Source organism: Leucoraja erinacea, chromosome 16, assembly GCF_028641065.1.
Source record: "Leucoraja erinacea ecotype New England chromosome 16, Leri_hhj_1, whole genome shotgun sequence".
In the NCBI taxonomy this organism is placed as follows: domain Eukaryota; kingdom Metazoa; phylum Chordata; class Chondrichthyes; order Rajiformes; family Rajidae; genus Leucoraja; species Leucoraja erinaceus.
In genome coordinates, this window is record NC_073392.1 from 16244586 (window position 1) to 16255444 (window position 10859).

Genomic DNA, 10859 nt, shown 5'->3' on the forward strand with positions numbered 1-10859 from the left:
GCTTGTGTTTCCAGCCAAAACCATTACTGTATGCACACTGTTTACTATCTGAGCTTCATATGAACAAGGAATTTCATTGCACCCCAGTGTATATGACTATAAACCAATCTAATCTAGTCTACATGTCAAAAGTAACTTACTAGCTCCATTACACATTGAGAAGGATATGGGTGGCTATAAATAATGTAAGATCCTTTCACGACGCAACCAATAATACATCAAGCAAATTGTGCTATGTGTATGAATTTTGTCCTTTGTAGTCTTGAGGTACAGCGCGGAAACTGGCCCTTCGGCACACCGAGTCCGCACCGACAAGTGATAACTGCACACTAATACTTTTCTGCACAAACTAGGGACTATTTAACATTCATAACAAGCCGATTAACATACAAACCTGTATGTCTTTGGAGTGTGGGAGGCAACCGGAGCACCCGGAGAAAACCCATGCAGGTCACGGGGAGAACGTAAAAAACTCACTACGGACAGTACCCGTAGTCAGGATCGAACCTGGATCCTGTATTCTCAAAATAATCATTTGGTACCACAATTAAATTTATATCTGTGTCACTTGGTAAGAAATTCCCAGTTTTTTTCAAAGCAGCAATATCAATCGGAATTTCATAGGGATCTAAAAAAGGAGACGATAGAATCATGAACTATTATTTAACCAGTTAAATTTGTAAGGAGGATCTCGAAGGAAGGAATTTAGACCTTATTATGTGGAAACTATCAACGGTGAAACAAAGGAAGTGGTGGATGGAATAGGCCAGAGTAAGAGGAATACAGGGCTTAACAGTGGCACAGCAGTAGAGTTGTTGCCTTACTGCGCCAAAGACCTGGGTTCGATCTTGGCTACAGTGCTGTCTGTATGGAGTTTGTACGTTGTCCCCAAGACTGCGTGGTTTTTCCTCGGGTGCCAGGGTTTCCTCCCACATTTCAAAGACGTACAGGTTTGTAGGCTAATTGGCTTTGGTAAAATTGTAGATTGTTCCTCCTGTGAGTAGGGTAGCATCAGTGTGCGGGGATCCCTTGATGGCAGGGACATCAGTCTATGTGCTGAAACAAGGGCTTGTTTCCCTGCTGTATCTCTAAACTAAACTGGGTTTTCAAAGCATTTAAAAACTAAATTTGATGAGATTGTGCACTGCCCACTGAGAATATCTATGATTTCCATGTGTTTTTTCCCCCTATGTTCGGATTATGATGACAATAGCCTCCAACAAAGAAACATCCCTGAAGCCTGCAGAAACGATGAAGTAGTAAGCTTTAATTTCCATTTACTGGGTAATAATATTTTGGCCAATTTGTAAAACGCTGCCAGAATTTTCATTCCCTGCTATGAAAAATAAAATATATTATTATTATGAAGGCCAGACACTTACTACCTTGACAGTGAAAATTAGAACATAGGGATCCTGTCACTTGTGGTGTTAGCCAACAAGTGACATATTGTGCAGACACCCTGCGTAAGGGAGAATGAAGAAATCCCTAAGAATAAATGCAGACACGAAAACTCTAATATGTGTACACAATATATTACTCATAAAAGTATAGGTGGAATAAAATCAACGTGAATTTTAAAGGAATTTAGAGGCGTGATCAACAAGTTGGACAAAGAGTTAGTTTGGAAGTAAGTTGTTAAAGGAGGTGTTGAGGAGGGGAAATGTAGGAACAATGCAAAGTATTTGCACTCCAAACGTTTCCTACAGTTATACTATCTGAACCTTCTGAATTTGTCGTCGGCAGGGCAGTACTCTGCATATCACAAACTTGGATGTGCTGTGCATACTAACGTGCTCTTAGTGCCCCCTTAAAACTGTCTAGTGAAGGTGATTTGACTATATGGTTGTCTAGTTTATTCCATTCCCTTAAGGTTCTTATAAATATCTGTCCTGACGAATGGGATTTGCATATCATTTCTCCTTCTTGTTCTCCTTTCTGTTGAGTATGTTATGTATCTATCTGCAGTCTGTTCCTTGCCCTTCTTGTTTCCAGCGTTTCCCTCTCCAGATCGGACAGCATCTGGGTGACACTGCTACCTCTATTGTAGTTCCCGATGCAAAAGCGTGCTGCTTTCCTCTGTACCCCTTCTAGTTTGTTGATATGGCCAGTCTTGTGTGGGTCCCAGGCGCATGAAGCATATTCCAGTAAGGGTCTAACCAATGTTGTATATCCTGTGGTTTTCACTTCCTTTGGGCAGAACCAGAGGTTTCATCTAAGGAATCCTAGTGTCCGGTAGGCTTTAGTGACCGTGTTGTCCATGTGTTCCCCCCACAAAAGTTTGCTATCAAGATGAACTCCAAGGTATGGGTGTGAACTTGTACGATGAAGTATTTGTCCACAGAAGACGTAGTCTCCAGTAGGTGGTTTCTTCTTGTTGGATATTACCATAATTGAGTATTTGGTTGGGTTGAAGCTCATCTTCCATGTGTTTTGCCATAATTCCAAGGACTTAAGGTCTTCTTGTAAGGAGTTCATATCCTCTACATCAGTGACAGGTGTATATACAAGACAATCATCTGCAAAGAGTCTTGTTTTACAACTTATGCGTTCAGGTAGATCATTAATGTACGTCAGGAGCAACAGTGGTCCAAGGACCGTGCCTTCATCACTTTGAAATAGATGATGACTTTCTCATTATATAGTTGCCAACATTTTCCAAGGGCATGTTCAATTTTGGTTGATTCTTGACAAATTTTTCAATACTTTGCATAAAAGACGTAATGTCACGATTTTCTACATCCAACAAGTGAATTAGTAGATAAATATTGGGGGATTGTGATAGTGGTCAGGATTACCATTGTCACTGGCCCTTCTCATTGCTAAATAGTACATTCATGTTCCAGTGTCCTGTGGTGATTGCAAAACTATAATATTTTGCTGTGTTACACCCTCCACCACAATTTTCCTTCTCGATTTCACTATAATGAGGATTCTCTTGTTTTTATTCCTTCCACCCTCTCCCTTCCATTTCTCAGCATTTTATTCCATGCTATTTTATCCGTTCCACTTATTCTTTTCCCAGCATTGGGACTTTAATTCCTGCCAGGCTTCTTGCCATTATAGATTTACACTATCATCAGAGAATCACTCAATGTAATTGACAGATATTATACAAAAAATATATATATGTTTAGTCTCATTGAACAACAAACCTGAAAATATCAATGGCCGCACAGTTTCTATAAATGCATGACAGACGTGAAATATTGCCTCTATTTATTTAGAATATTCAGTCAGTGTGATACATCAAACTTTGATGTATATACTAACGTAGAAACAAGGAACTGTAAATGCTGGTTTACAAAAGAAGATGTGGAGTGGCGGAGTAGCTCAGTAGATCAGGCTGCATCTCAGGTGAACATGGATAGCCCATGTTTCAGGTCAGAGTCTGAACAAGGGTCCTGATCTGAAATGTCACCTATCCATGTTCTTTTGAGATTCCGCCTGACTTACTGAGCTGCCCCAGCACTCTATGTATGTATTAATGTCCATTTTGAAAGTTTATCTATACTTGTAAAGACTTACTGCAGTAAACCATTGGTCTGTTTTAATTTTTAAACACCTTCCTGTTAGATGAACATACCAGAGAAAAATCTGTCCTGTTCATCCAGCCAGTGAGACCCTAGGTCAGCGGATTTACTGTCTAGGCATTTTTATTATTGAATGCACAAGTAAGGCGAGTTATAGATGGTGCATTGTTTTGTAAACAAATTTCTGCCGATACAATGTTTAATGAACATATGTAACAAGTCGCCAGAAAACAAAATTAATTTCCTGTACGCTTGTGCGATTGTACCTGTATGCTGGTCCGTTTTTTTTTATAGCATATGCTAGTGTAGCATACTGGCACGTTATAATATTATTATCATTATTAGCATTATTTATATATATAGGGTACTAGACCAAGTGCAGACCCGTTGGGTCTGCTCCCCCAATGGTGTGATCCCCCAACCCAATATTCCACCATGCACCCGTCTCCTCCAATGGAATTGAAGCCGATGACAAATGTAAGTTTCCAGCACTCCCCTGCCTCCCTCAATTGCACCTCCCCTGCCTGCTGCAGCAGTGAAAAGTTCAGTGTTCCTGTCTTGCAACTTTGTTTCGAAGTGTGTTGGAAGCCGTCAACGAATCAAAAGGCAGGAAGGGATCCGTACTGCAGGTCGACGGCGGACGGATTTGAGTTTTATAGATAGATAGATAGATAGATAGATAGATAGATAGATAGATAGATAGATAGATAGATAGATAGATGAACCAAATGCAGGTAGGTAGGATATGGGTAAACGGGGCAACTTGGTTGCCATAAACAAGTTCAGCCGAAGGCCCTGTTTGCTTGCAGCATAACTCCAAAACTTTAAATCCTATTGTTGATAATTTCAATTGAGGGAGCATGCAATAAACAGCTCCATTCAGATTAGAAAGAGGGGAAAGAGTCGGGATGGGGAGAGTGGAGGGGTGTGGGGGGAAAGAGAAAGAGTGGAAGAGTGGGGAGGGAGGTGGAGTGGGGGGTAGTGGGAGGGGTGATGGAAGAGGGACAGAGGGATAGGGGAAGGGGGCGGTGGGGGGGAGAGGGAAGGGGGTGGGGTAGAGAGTGAAGGGGGTGGGGGAGAGAGGGATGGGTGGGAGAGGGAGAGGGGTGAAGAGAGGGAAACATAGAAACATAAGATTCTATAAGATCACCCCTCAATCTTCTAAATTCTAGCTAGTACAAGCCGAGTTTATCCAGTCTTTCTTCATTTGAAAGTCCTGCCATCCCAGGAGTCAGTCTGGTGAACCGTGTCTGTACTCCCTCTATGGCAATAATGTCTTTGGGCATTGTGACATCACACGATGACACGGTCACCAGGGGCTGGGGCTGGTGCAAAGGCATATGTAAATGGATCCATCCCGATTGGACATCTGCGAGCATTGGGCATTGTGACATCACACGACGGGAACGAATCAAAAGGCAGGAAGGGATCCGTACTGCAGGCGGACTGATTTGAGTTTTATATATTAATAGATAGATAGAAGATACACAAGTAAAACTCTGATCTTGTGCTCTTCAAGTGTTGCGTTTTTTCTATTTGCGCAAAAATGGTACGCAATAGCGCTACGATTATTTTCGCCACCATACTCACCATTCGCCTTTGCTACGAGGGCAACAAGTTTTGTTCTGATCAATGGTATATTTTTAAAGTTATTAAGGTTTAAAAATCTTAAAAACCGCATTATGCAGATTGGTCTCCTCTCAAAACTTTGTCATTGTTGATAATTTGGGAGCGGCGACGCTCCCTTCAGATTAGCACCATCGCCACAGTGATTGGAGGGAGGGTCCGCTGTGGGAGGGAGCCATGGAAGAGGACAGAGGGATAGGGGAGGGGGGCGGGGGGAGAGGAAGGGGGTGGGGTAGAGAGTGAAGGGGATTGGTTGGGAGGAGGGAGAGGGGTGAAGAGAGGGAAACATAGAAACATAAGATTCTATAAGATCACCCCTCAATCTTCTAAATTCTAGCTAGTACAAGCCATCGTCTTTCTTCCTGAAAGTCCTGCCATCCCAGGAGTCAATCTGGTGAACCGTCTCTGTAATGGCAATAAGCACATTGTGACATCACTGACGGTCACCAGGGGCTGGGGTGGTGGTATGTAAATGGATCCATCCCGATTGGACATCTGCGAGCATTGGGCATTGTGACATCACACAACGGGAACGAATCAAAAGGCAGGAAGGGATCCGTACTGCAGGCGGACTGATTTGAGTTTTATATATTAATAGATAGATAGAAGATACACAAGTAAAACTCTGATCTTGTGCTCTTCAAGTGTTGCGTTTTTTCTATTTGCGCAAAAATGGTACGCAATAGCGCTACGATTATTTTCGCCACCATACTCACCATTCGCCTTTGCTACGAGGGCAACAAGTTTTGTTCTGATCAATGGTATATTTTTAAAGTTATTAAGGTTTAAAAATCTTAAAAACCGCATTATGCAGATTGGTCTCCTCTCCTGTCAGTTGTTGGGACGGCGACGCCCCTTCCTGCACCATCGCCACACTGATTGGCCGGATCCGCTGTCAGCCACGGGCAGCACTCGCATCGCCTGGCGAGGAGAATATAAAGCTAAAGGAGCAGTGAGCATCACTGACGTAAAGAGGTGGTGGTGAATAGAAACAGAGCATTCAGATTATTAAAAAGAACTCATAACTACCAACACATGATTAATTACAAACAGGCTCAGGCAATTGTAAGGAGGACTATAAGCCAAACAAAAGAGCATATTGGAGGAAGTATTGTGATTCAATTGGAAACACAACACAGGTAGGGGAGATATGGGGGATGATTAAAAAAATGGAAGGTGATAAAAGGGAGTGGAGATATCCTATCCTAACAAATGGAGATCAAACTGTAGTCTCAAATAAAGACAAAGCAGAACTAATGGTTAACACTTTTAGTAGGGTTCACAGCTCCCACAACTTATCAGATGAAGGAAGAAGAGGTAGGGAAAGAACAAGAGAGGAAAATGTCGAGGCCTTACAAAGGAAAGGTATCACAGAGGACAAGTACAATATTCCATTTAATTTGGGGGAGCTAAAGAGAGCTCTGGCCAAGTGTAAGAACTCAGCCCCAGGGAAGGATGATATTTGTTACATAATGATAAAGAATCTAAGTGAGGAGGGACTCCAAAAGATACTTGCACTATATAACAAGGTGTGGGAAGAAGGGCGAATACCGGAGAGGTGGAAGGAAGCAATCATTGTGCCTATTAGAAAACCAGGGAAAGATGCAAGTAATCCAGTAAATTATAGACCTATAGCCTTAACAGCACACATGTGTAAACTGATGGAAAGACTGGTAAATGAAAGATTAATGCATCTAATGGAAGAAAACGGTATAGTGGCTAATTATCAGAGTGGCTTTAGAAAATGAAGAGGTAATAATAATCCAGTTCTGTGCTTGGAAGATGATATAAGGAAAGCACAAGTCAAAAAAGAATCTGTAGTTACCATATTTTTTGATGTAGAGAAGGCTTACGATATGTTGTGGAGAGAAGGTCTTCTAATAAAGCTGCATTTAATGGGAGTAGAAGGAAATATTTTTAACTGGATAATGGATTTTCTCAACGGTAGAAGTATACAAGTTAAAATAGGGTCAGACATCTCTAGTAAATGTGTAGTCGAGAATGGAACTCCCCAGGGAAGTGCGATAAGCCCGAACCTATTCTCAGTCATGATCAATGATATATTTGCAAACATTCAACCAGAGATGGGGCGATCGCTCTTTGCAGATGATGGCAGCCTATGGAGAAGGGGGAGGAATATAGATTTTATCGTGGAAAAAGTACAGCAAGGGATAGCCCAGGTGGAAGAGTGGGGAGGGAAATGGGGTTTTAAATTCTCTATAGAGAAGACAAAGATAATGGTTTTCACAAAGAAAAAAATTAAAGAGGATGTCCAGTTAAAACTATACGGTAACAATTTGGAAAGAGTAAAAGATTTCCGTTTCCTGGGGGTTCATTTTGACTCCAGATTAACATGGAGGGTCCACATTACAAAAATAATTGAAAAATGCAAAAATGCCATCAATGTAATGAGATGCTTGGCAGGTTTAGAGTGGGGAGCAGATGTATTATCTCTTAAACGTATTTATGTATCACTGATCAGATCCAGACTAGAGTATGGCAGTATAGCTTATGGGTCAGCATCTAAGTCAGTGTTGTCCGAGTTGGACAAAGTCCAAGCGGAAGCTCTAAGAATCTGTATAGGAGGTGTGCGGACGTCACCTGTATGTGCACTACAGGTGGAAACTGGGGAGATGCCGTTGAGACTGCGCCGCAGACAACTAATGGCTAATTACTGGCTAAGCCTTAAGGGTCATGGAGAGAACCAGCCAACAAAACAGGTAGTACAGGAGTGCTGGGAGAGAGGGGTGGCTCAGTCTGGAAGCTTCGGCTGGGTTGGAGGAGTTGTGGCAAAGGACATGGGAGTAGAGGACAAAGAGTTCTGCCCTGCAGTATTGTGGCCATCTGTGCCAATATGGTTACTGAACATCCCAAAAGTTGATCTGGAGATATGGGAGGCAAAAAGGAGGAACAAAAATTCAGACCTAAAGACAGAATATAATAACCATATAGATAATAGATACAGGGAACACCTCTTAATTTTCACAGATGGATCAAAAGATCCAGTAGCTGAAACAACAGGGGCGGCTGTGGTAGTCCAGGGGATGAATGTTGAGCTTTACAAAAGAACAAATAACTATTTGACAGTATATACAGTGGAACTGTACGCTATTTTGATGGCAGTTCGGTGGATGGAACAGGTGCAACCATGCAAAGTATTAATATGTAGCGACTCATTATCTGCAATCCAGAGTATTGGGTCTGGTGCATCCCATAGGTGGCCTGACCTAGTGTATGAAATCCTACTACTATTAAGCCAAGTGACAAGGAGAGGCAGTGACGTGACTTTGTTGTGGGTCCCAGCACACATTGGTGTTCTTGGGAATGAAAAGGTGGATAAATTAGCAAAGGAGGCTTTTAAAAAAAAAAAGAAACATAGAGGTAAACTTACAATTATCCAAATCTGAAGGAAAACACATTGTGTGGACGAAAATAAATCAGGAATGGCAACAATACTGGGAACAGGAGACAAAGGGGAGACACCTCTATTCGCTACAAAACAGAATGGGCATTACAGCAAGAAGAGGGGGGAACAGGAGGGAACAGGTAGTATTAACAAGATTGAGGATAGGACACACTCACCTGAACAGCACATTAAAAATATTGGGAAAACACCCTACTGGGCTGTGTGAGGAATGCCATCAACCAGAAACAGTTCAGCATGCCCTAGATGCATGTAGGAGATATGAGACAGAAAGAGGAATTATGACCAGTGAAATGAAGAAAATTGGAGTGACAGAAATATCAGTAAAGAACATTGTAGAGTGTGGAGGGAAAGGAAAAGGAGTAAAGGTGTTGTTTGATTTCTTGAGGGCCTCTGGCCTTATAAAAAGGATATAATGTAAAGACACGAGTACTGTGGAATGAAGCCAGAAGGTGGCAGCAATGCAACATTGCGGATGCCGGCTGCCGTAAAACTCCAAAGAAGAAGAAGAAGAAGAGCATCACTGACGCTCCGCCGGCTGGAGCTGTGTCTGTGAGCGTCTCCGTGATGGTGAGCGGCTGAGCCCACTTCATGGCCTCCGTGGTGCCCAGCTGTCAGCACCGTCGGCAGCTTTGTCCGGCCCGGGTTTTTATCGGCGAGGCCTCGGCCGGGGTTCTACGCGGCGATGCAGGAGGCATTGAGACCGCGGCGGTGAGGCCTCGCGACGCTGGGGCCACGGTGGCGGTGAGGCCTTGCGGTGGCGGTGGTTCCTTGGCGGATTTCAAAATCCGTGGAGAAAATCCTCTTTTTTCAATTTTTTCCTGTCTCATGTCTGGTGGGGAGGAGGGGGAATAGAGGGAGAGGAGGGCGGGAGTGGGGGGAGATAAGGAGTGGGGACTAGAGGGAGAGGAGGGCAGTGAGGGAGATGAGGAGGGATAGTGGGGGGGCTAGGGGGAGGTGATGAGTGGGGGAGGTGGGGGATAGAGGGATAGGACGGTGGGAGGGAGGGGAGAGGAGTTATGGAGAGAGGGAGGGTGTAACTGAGGGTAGGGGAAAGGAGAGGGAGGGAGAGGTGAGGGAAGGGATTGGGGAGGGGAAAGAAGAGGGAGGGTGAAGAGGGGGAAGGAGTGCTGGGGGATTAAGTGAAATGAGCTGCGCCCGCGCAATTGGGGGCTTGGCGTGAGTGGTGGAATATTGCGTTGGGGGAGCAGCACTTAGTCTGGTTTATATATGTGTCTGTGCATCTATTTTGAATATAGACTCAAAATGTTTGAGCAAGATTTTCTTTGTAACTGTATATCACTGCACTTGTCCAGAAAAACAATAAACTCGACTTGTCTTGACTTGATTTGCTTTGACTTGACTTGACCTGCATCCTTCATTTGTACGAACAATACGAGTTGTAAAGTTGTACATTATTATTGCCATCATGGGCAAGATAAATAAACAACTCTGATGTAGCCAGGACTATCAAGATTGATTAATGAGGCTGCGATTACAGCATGGAGCACTGCTGGGCATGGTACAAAATGACAATTAATGATGGAGCAGCCAGTGATAAGAATCAAATATACTGAGTAGTAAAAGCTGACCCTGACAGTCTGACTGGAGATTTCAGTAGCGTGTGCTGCCAGCTTGCCAATGTTCAATGACATTCATCGGTCGAATCACAACTTATACTGGTGATGGTTGAAGCAAGCAGTGTGCAGCTTGTCACTTCATTGGATGCTTGACCAATGCCAGACAGTCTTCAGACACGATAAAGTGATTTGCATGCAGAACTGCCTCCGTGAATTTCACATTGAAATGATCATCGGCACAGTCAAACGGCAGAGCCGTAGAACCAATAGGCAGAAGAGACTGGGAGAGGAACTCGCAGAACTCCCATCAAAGAGAGGAGGAGAACTACATCAAAGTTGACATGTCTTGAAGAAGATGTGCAGTGGAGTCGTAAAAAGGAGACACAAGAAACTGTATGTCTATGAAATGATTTTGTTCTGACCTTGTCTATTTTTGTGTGCATATCTCTCTTGCAGTCATCTCTTCCTCAAAGACTTCCTGAAGGGATTGACTTGCACATCAGTAGTGTCCCCTGATGTGTGCACATTTAGTTCTTCTTCATATGAGAACTTCAAACAACATGCATTGGCAGATTGTTTAACTGTGAGGTGTCCACCACATCCCTCTGGATGGCAACCATTTATGAAAGATGTTAGAGACCAGGAGCCCGAGTGATTCCTGCTTCTCTGCTCTCAGCTGAGGTCTTTGTTGTCAAT